Here is an 8,727-nt window from a genome sequence, read left to right on the forward strand (position 1 = left end):
AAAAGAATCTGCCGTTTCCAGCTACAGTAGTCATTTACAACATTAACAATGTCAACACTGTATTTCTGATCAATTTGGTGTTATTTTAATGGACAAAAAATTTGCTTTTCTTTCAGAAACTAGGATATTTCTAAGTGGCCCCAAACTTTTGAATGGTAGTATGTATATATATATATATATATATATAGTACCAGTCAAAAGTTTGGCCACACCTGCTCATTCCAGGGTTTTTCTTTTTTTCTTCTAAATGTTCTACATTGTAGAATAATAGTGAAGACATCAAAACAATGAAGTAACATATATGGAATCATGTAGTAACCAAAAAAGTGTTAAACAACTGAAAATATGTTATATTTTAGTTTCTTTGCACACTCTTGGCATTCTGTCAACCAGCTTCATGAGGTAGTCACTTGGAATGCATTTCAATTAACAGGTGTGCCTTGTTAAAAGTTAATTTGTGCAATTTCTTTCTTAATGCATTTGAGCCAATCAGTTGTTGTGACAAGGTAAGTGCTGGTATACAGAATATAGACCTTTTTGGTGAAAGATCAAGTCCATATTATGGCAAGAACAGCTCAAATAAGCAAAGAGAAATGACAGTCCATCATTACTTTAAGACATGAAGTTCAGTCAATCTGTAAAATTTCAAGAACTTTGAAAGTTTCTTCAAGTGCAGTCGCAAAAACCATCAAGCGCTATGATGAAACTGGCTCTCATGAGGACCACCACAGGAAAGGAAGACCCAGAGTTACCCCTGCTGCAGAGGATAGGTTCATTATTCACTGCACCTCAGATTGCAGCCCAAATAAATGCTTCACAGAGTTCGAGCAACAGACGCATCTCAACATCAACTGTTCAGAGGAGACTGTGTGAATCAGGTCTTCGTGGTCAGTTTGCTGCAAAGAAACCACTACTAAAGGACACCAATAATAATAAGAAGAGACTTGCTTCGGCCAAGAAACACAGGCAATGGACATTAGACTGGTGGAAATCTGTCTTTTGGTCTGATGAGTGCAACTTTGAGATTTTTGCTTCCAACCGCCATGTCTTTGTGAGATGCAGAGTAGGTGAACGGATGATCTCTGGATGTGTGGTTCCCACTGTGAAGCATGGAGGAAGTGTGATGTTGTGGGGGTGCTTTGCTGGTGACACAGTCTGTGATTTATTTCAAATTCAAGGCGCACTTAACCAGCATGACTACCACCACATTCTGCAGCGATACGCCATCCCACCTGGTTTGCGCTTAGTGGGACTATCATTTGTTTTTCAACGGGACAAAGACACAAAACACACATCCAGGCTTTGTAAAGGCTGTTAAAACACGAAGGAGAGTGATAGTGTTGCATCAGATGACCTGGCCTCCACAATCACCCAAACAACCCAATTGAGATGGTTTGGGATGAGTTGGACCGCAGATTGAATGAAAAGCAGCCAACAAGTGCTCAGCATATGTGGGAACTCCTTCAAGACCATTGGAAAAGCATTCCAGGTAATGCTGGTTGAGAGAATGCCAAAAGTGTGTAAAGCTGTCATCAAGGCAAAGAAGAATCAAGAATAAAAAATAACATATTTTGATATTTGTTTAACACTTGTTTGGTTACTATGTGATTCCATATGTGTTATTTCATAGTTTTGATGTCTTCACTATTATTTCGACAATGTAGAAAATTGTAAAAAATTAAGAAAAACCCTTGAATGAGTAGGTTTGTCCAAACTTTTGACTGGGACTGTATATATATATTTATTTTTTTCAATTTTGTAGTAAAGTATAATTAATTTATATTATAGTCCAGTTCTGGCCGTTAATGTAACATATTGCATGCCAACCGCTGTTAAACCGGAAATGAACGTTTTTGGCCTAAAATGTCATATATAGACGATGACCGTGAATGTTCGGTTATTTTGCTTCTTATCTAGCTAGATAGCTAACCAGCTTGTGAATTTTGGGAAAATTGCTGAATCGTTCGAAGAACGTCTCGTAATCGCTGTCAAAGAGCATACACACTTGTACATTTCGACAAAGAGACTCTCGGAACACAGTTCGCGCGAAATTACTACATATTTCAACTCCGATCCAGATACTTGCAGGAAGAAATGGAGACTTGCGATGGACCGTCATGTGAGAGCACTGATAGCACTTAGCACTGATAAAGTCTAAGGATATGCCAGAGGGTGTACCGAGGCCTGGAAGCCTGAGTTGGCTCAACATTTTTATAAAACATCGGCAAACCAACCCAAACTTTCCCTAGGTAGCGAGCTAGCGAAGATACAGAACATGTGTCTTTACAGTAACTTAACGTAAACTCGTACATCGCCTTGGTCCGTACAATTGCCCTTATTTTAGCCCCCAAAAACGTAATAATTCCAGATCAACTGTAATGTCAATACCATTGTAAAGAACAATTTCTCCCCTTTCCAACATAATCTATCACATGACCTAAACGCTGCCCGTTATTGCATAATTCAAGCAGGCAATGAGCCCCATCGGGTCTTTTTAAAAATGGCGGGTGGGGAAGCGAAACTAAATGCGTGATAGTGATAAGGACAGATGTAGTGTGGGAAAATTGCTTTTTTCACTCGATCTGTCCACCTTATCGCCTCTATAATGTAAATAAAACTCTATAAATAGTTTAGATAATGTGTCATTACATACCTATTTGAAGGTTTGTGTCGAATTTGAATCGGGTTTTTAGGGCGGTGCTAAAGTGATCTAAGAAGTAAACAGCGGCTTTGAGAATGATGACGCAAAAAATGACTAGGTATCCCCGTCACTGTCCATTTCTTATTTTTAAAGGATGATAGAAGTGCTACATCTAGTGGAGAGAGATTGTAAGACATAAATAGTAGCTTTACGTCTAGATGTAACGGAGGGTCCGTTTTTTCATCTTTTCTCCAATACTATAGAGCCATTACCATGTCGATCAACGCTTGAATAGAAACCTAGTTCACACCCCCGATTTTAAAGTCGCTACATACATTCCCATTCGTTTTCTTTGTAGCTTCGTTTGAATGTCGCGGTTGTGCACATTTATACGGAATGGGGTGAGTTTACGTTACCTAGTTGCCAGCCAGCTAGCTACTGCTATCATGACTAGTTATGTGTGTAATACCATAGACTTATAGGCCGGTAATTATCGGTATTATCAAAGAAGATTATCTAATAGTTCGACTGAAGAAACCACTATTCTTGGCACTGGGTTCGCGGTTCAAATGAGTGCAATATCAACGCCAGCATCATCAGTACCAACATACATCAGTACGAGATTAATGTAACATTTTCTTTTTGAAAAATTAAGTCAACTGTTTATCGCAATCGGCTTTATTCAGAACATATGACAATGACAATGATTAATTTAGTCATAAAATGAGAACGTACTGTTTTGTTTGCAACAGGCTAGCCTTACTGTTAATCTTTTAAAGATGTGCAATTACTGCCTCTTGTTTTGTTGGTTTCCATAGATTTCAGCAGACAGAGTTGAGAGTCCTGATGACAACCTGGATCAGACTCCCTTGTTTTCAGACCAGACAGGTAAACCAATATTAGTGGTTTGTAGTTGGCTACAGGTATTGTGTAGTTGGCTACAGGTATTGTGTAGTTGGCTACAGACACAATCCTTATGTTTCCATACTGGCTCCTTTTTTATTTTACTGTAGGTCCACTGTTCCCTTTATCATCTTTCCGTCTCCTGGTTCCACCTCTACGACTGATGTCAGCTTTCATGTGGCAAGTGGCTCAAGAGCGTAATGTGATGCAGTATGGGAAGCTGGAGGAGTTTGTGACTTTGGTGACAGAGATGATTCCAGAGCTGCTGAGCTCCAGGCAGAGGACCCAACTCATCCTGGGACTGAGAGCAAGAGTGAGAAGTGGGAGGGTGGAGAAGGAATGGAGGCATGGGTGTTCAGAAATGATCTTAGTCCAATAACTATTATTCTCATAAAATCTACTTTCAGATGGTTTTAGAGTTGTTTCGTAATGAAAACCCACCGGACCCCCAGACCATCCAACTTCCAACTTCCAACATCCAATGTCTTCAGTACATGCTGTGCATGAGGATGTATGTAACTTTCGGTGTCTAAAGTAGTCTGGATGCTGTATCATTCATTTTACATGCCCAGTCACAGAGTAGAAATTAGTTGGAGTCTTCAGAGTCTAACTTCGTGGAGCCGGTCAAAACCCTGCTCAAAGACCCTTCTCAGAAGAAGCACTTCTTCCAGGTTGGAAATACCCTAATGAATCATAGTTGTCGCTTTCAGAGTCAATAGGACAGCATGTTCCAGCAATGTAAAACTCAGTAGTGAAATGTTGCTTGTTTTACTGTAACTGATGAAAGGCCATACAAAATGAAAAATCCAGCAATGTGTTGGTTTCAACTACGCATGTTTTTATTTTTCACTCTCAGGTGGGGTTCCCAATATGTTACACCCTCGGTATGACACAGCACTGCAGATACTGGTGTTGGGAGTTTCTCTCCTGATTGGAGGAGCTGCTGCCTGTACCAGACCTCAGAGGTACAGGCTCAATATCTTAATAGCATGAAATCTTTAGAGATGGTCAGGCTTGTCATGTTATTTCTTCAGTATCATACGCTTAGGTGTGTCATTGTTTTAGTAATGGCACTGTATAAGATCCAGTCTTTGGGAACAGAGTTTCTTGTTCATGACTGTCCTTTTTGTCAAGTAAAGTTGAATCCTTTGTGATTAATGTAAAGACACAGGAGAGGAGTGCTTCTTTGATTGAAGACCATGGTGCTTGCCTACGAAGCAGCAAAGGGAGCTAAACCTCCTTACCTTCAGGCTATGCTGAAACCCTACACCCTAACCCAAGCACTCTGTTCTGCCACCTCTGGTTTCTTGGCCCTCGCACCCCTATGGGTGGGCAGCTCCCGCTCTGCCCAGTCAAAGCTCTTCTCTGTCCTGGCATCCCAACTACACCCCCTCCACTAACTGTATGTCACTCTGGATAAGAGCGTCTGCTAAATGACTCAAATATACAATCCATGAGGTGCTCTATGATTATGGGATGAAATATTATAGAACAAAATTAAGTTGATGCTGGATAGTAAGTAATGCTGTAAAAGCCTTTGTGAAAACAAACTTTCAGAAGTAAGCAAGGCACACATGTAGTGGAAGCATGTATAAGCCTTTGTTTTACAGCTTACGCATGGCAAGAATAAAAAAAACACCCACCTAATATGATGAATGTTCTGTGAGAGAGTGCTGCAGAAACCTTTCTAATGTTCCTTTTCTCCTTTCAGACAGCATCTTGTCTCAGCCTTGCCCCCTCTGACCTGGAGGAGTTCTGGCATTCTGTCTCTGACCCCGAGCACCTGAAGACACTGCTGCAGCATCATAGACATCTGGGTCACTTGAGCAAAAAGTGAGTCTTATGAAGAGGATATCAACCATGTTATCTGTGTGCTCTTCTGTAAATAAGTTGAGTTGCATTTTTCCATTTCCTAAGATGAATATTCTCTCTCCCTTCCTCCCAATGAATTCTCCAACCAGGTCGCAGACAACATCTTGTCCACATTGTCAATTCCTCAAATTCATGGCCTGAAGTCAAGTCTCGATGGACATGAAGGCATGAAAGGGAGCACAGAGGGGTGGAAGATCAACAGTGAGGAAGGAGGAGAGTTGCATTTTGAAAAGAACTTGTAGGATGATGGAAGTGAAAGAAATGAAGACCCTGAGAGAGGATTGAAGGATGAGGATGATGCAAACTGGACTTCCCATCTGAGTGAACCAGAGGACTTGGATGGTAAGGAGATTCAGAGATTCATAATGATAGTCCATTTCCACCATGTATTTTTAAGTGGTTTTCTGAAAGCCTGACTTGTTACATTACATTAAAGATATTATTTGCGGTTTTAACGCTCCTTGACATTCAGGTGAAAAATCAGGAATTGCTTCACACCACTGTCCGATTTTACACTTATGATAATGAATTAGAGTATCAGTTCCTACTTATTAAACCTTCAAATATAGAGTGGCTATGTCTATTGTTTTGGAGAAGGACATTTTTGTGCTTTTGAGAGCACCACACTGAAGGCTGTGTCCAACAATGGCTGCCACCGATAGCGGATAATAGCTAAATAATAAGCTAATGTACTTTAAAAAAATGTCTGGCTGGGTGAACAATATAGCTCTCCCTAAATCGGGCACATTCAGCATGACTGCAGCGTGCTAGCTCATTTACAACTGGCAGAAATGTCCAAGTGATTCGCATTTGCTGCATCACAATGCTGTACATGCTGTACATGCTGTTCTGGTCCAAGATCTTGGACCCGCCACTCGGGCAGGTCCCAGATTCATTTGGGTCAGGCTTTGTTTGCCCTTCGCATATGTTTTGTAACGCGGATCATGGTACCAAGAACTCCAGGAACTGGGTCATAGAAGGATATGTATAAGTGTCTGAATTATTGTATGTCTACTTTCTGCCTACAGAACTGGCTAGTGGCATGCCCTCCGAGGTCTTCTCCTGCCCCCAGTGGTGAACCTTGGTGAACCTTCAGCAGCACATCAGGAAGGAACATCTAACAGAGGACAGCAGGAGCCTGAGAACTCACTGCCATCCAGTCAAACTGCCAAGAGCTCCTCAGCCAAGAGCTCCTCAGCCAAGAGAATGAATAAGAACACCTGAACATCTGACCTGAAACGACACCAAAGTGTTCACACCAGGGTGCACCCGTTCTGTTGCAACCAGTGTGAGAAGAGATTCAAATCGGAGAGATATCTACAACTGCACAAGAAAAGTCACGAAGTAGAACCGATGCACAGGCCTATTTGCCAGCACTGTGGTAAGAGTTACACTAGTGCAGCTGTCCTCAAAATACACATACGCACCCACACCGGAGAGCGGCCTTACTCCTGCTCAGTCTGTGGGAAGAAGTTTAATCAAAAGCACACATTAGTTAGACACCTCCGGATGCACAAAGGAGAGAGACCATACCTGTGTAGCGTATGCGGGAAGGCTTTCTTTGTTTCCGGGGAACTCTTAGTGCACATGCGTTTTCACACAGGGGAACGACCTTACCGCTGTAAACCGTGTGGAAAGGCTTTCAGCAGGTCATGCGCTCTCACGTCGCATAAGCGATGGCACTCAAATGAGCGCCCGTTCACCTGCTCCCTGTGTTCAAAGGGCTTTGCGGAAACTGGTGGCCTTAAAAGACACATGTTTATTCATACCGAGGAGAAGCACCATTGCTGCCACGTGTGGGAAAGGATTTAGTCAGTTGAGCAACATGAGAATACATTTGAAAACTCATAAAAAAATGTAATTGGATCTTTGTAAGACTAATGGAATTTGTACGCTATTGTAGTGTTTCTCCTTGAGCTCAAAGCCAAAAGCAAGAAAAATATGAAATTGCATTATAGGTAGTGTACATCGCCCTGAGAAGGTTTTCACACTGACTAAGTAGCCATTCTGTTATTTTCCCCTTGGAAAGGTGATCGGTTGTTCAGGAACTTTGGGCACAGACTTCACAATGACACTGAGGTTCAGACCTGGGTTCAAATACTATTTCAAATACCTCAACTTTCCCCTACATTGTCCAAGTAAGTATTCAGATATATTTTATTTCAGAAGACAAGTAGTTGAATATTTTAATGTATTTGAAAATACTAAAATACACTGACTCAAATACACTCCCATGCATTTTACCCAGGTATTTGAAAATAGTATTTAAAATAAGTGTTTAAAAATACTCTTACTGTTTTTTTTTACAAATAGCCATTCAAATAGAAGTACTTGTTTTGTTTTTGAAAATGCTCAAATACACTGAAAAATGTATTTGAAATACCAGATATTGAAATGCATATTTGAACCCAGGTCTGATTGTAATAAAAATCACTCATTAATTGTCTGTGGTGACTCTAATTAGTAAATTAACTAATACTACAGCATGTGTATGTATATTATGTACATGATGCTACATTTATTATCTGTCATACACTTAATAAAAACTTTATGTGTAGGAAAGGATTTACTCGGATGAGCAACATGAGAATATGTTTGAAAACTCGTAAGACATAAACTCATTTGTCAGACTGAAGTGATTTTCTTTTACACTCGTGTTAGGTGTTTGTATTTCTCCTTGAGCTCATTGTATTATAGGTAATGTACAATGAACAAAAATATAAATGCAACAAGTGTTGGTTTCATGAGCTGAAATAAAAGATCCCAGAAATCTTCAATATCCACAAAAGCTTATTTCTCTGAAATTTGGTGCACAAATGTGGTTACATCTCTGTTAGTGAGCATTTCTCTTTTAAAAAGATAATCCATCCACCTTTAATAAAAAAAAATCCATTTATTTATACCGTTTTTTCTCAGTGAGATAACATCTCTTTTCTAAGAGAGACCTGGTCCAATAGCAGCAGGGGGAACAACGTTTCAGACAAAACAACTTACATAAACTAACACATCATTAAACACAACTATAAACACACATACAATACAACAAAAACATTTTACATTAAAAACTATTCGTGACTAAAAACAGCTGGCCTAAAAACAATGACACTCTTCTATGATATAATCATTGATCAAGTGTTTAAACTCCACCAATGAAACTAGATCATCAAGTTTTAAAATGTTCAGGAGAGAATTCCAGGACCACGGTGCTAAGTAACTCAAACTATTTCTACCATGACCTGTTCTAATTTTTGGTACTGTTAGAAGCAAATGAGAATGGGACCGTAATTGATATTTATTTACCGACCTGACTA

The 8,727-nt window shown here is 40.1% G+C and overlaps 1 long non-coding RNA gene across 3 annotated transcripts; it reads left to right on the plus strand.

Annotated features, from left to right (window-relative positions):
* The first annotated feature begins 2,807 nt into the window (after positions 1-2,807).
* Positions 2,808-8,192, plus strand: LOC110499934. 3 transcript variants are annotated; one of them, XR_002470045.2, is made up of 7 exons: positions 2,808-3,256; positions 3,460-3,529; positions 3,655-4,215; positions 4,401-4,509; positions 5,256-5,377; positions 5,506-5,758; positions 6,445-8,192. It is a non-coding gene; the product is annotated as an uncharacterized LOC110499934 (long non-coding RNA). The 3 variants fall into 3 exon arrangements; XR_005038550.1 differs by having other exon boundaries at positions 3,655-4,509; XR_005038551.1 differs by having other exon boundaries at positions 2,808-3,042; positions 3,655-4,509.
* The last annotated feature ends 535 nt before the right edge of the window (positions 8,193-8,727 follow it).

The sequence above is a fragment of the Oncorhynchus mykiss genome, chromosome 21, assembly GCF_013265735.2.
Source record: "Oncorhynchus mykiss isolate Arlee chromosome 21, USDA_OmykA_1.1, whole genome shotgun sequence".
NCBI classification, from domain to species: Eukaryota; Metazoa; Chordata; class Actinopteri; order Salmoniformes; family Salmonidae; genus Oncorhynchus; species Oncorhynchus mykiss.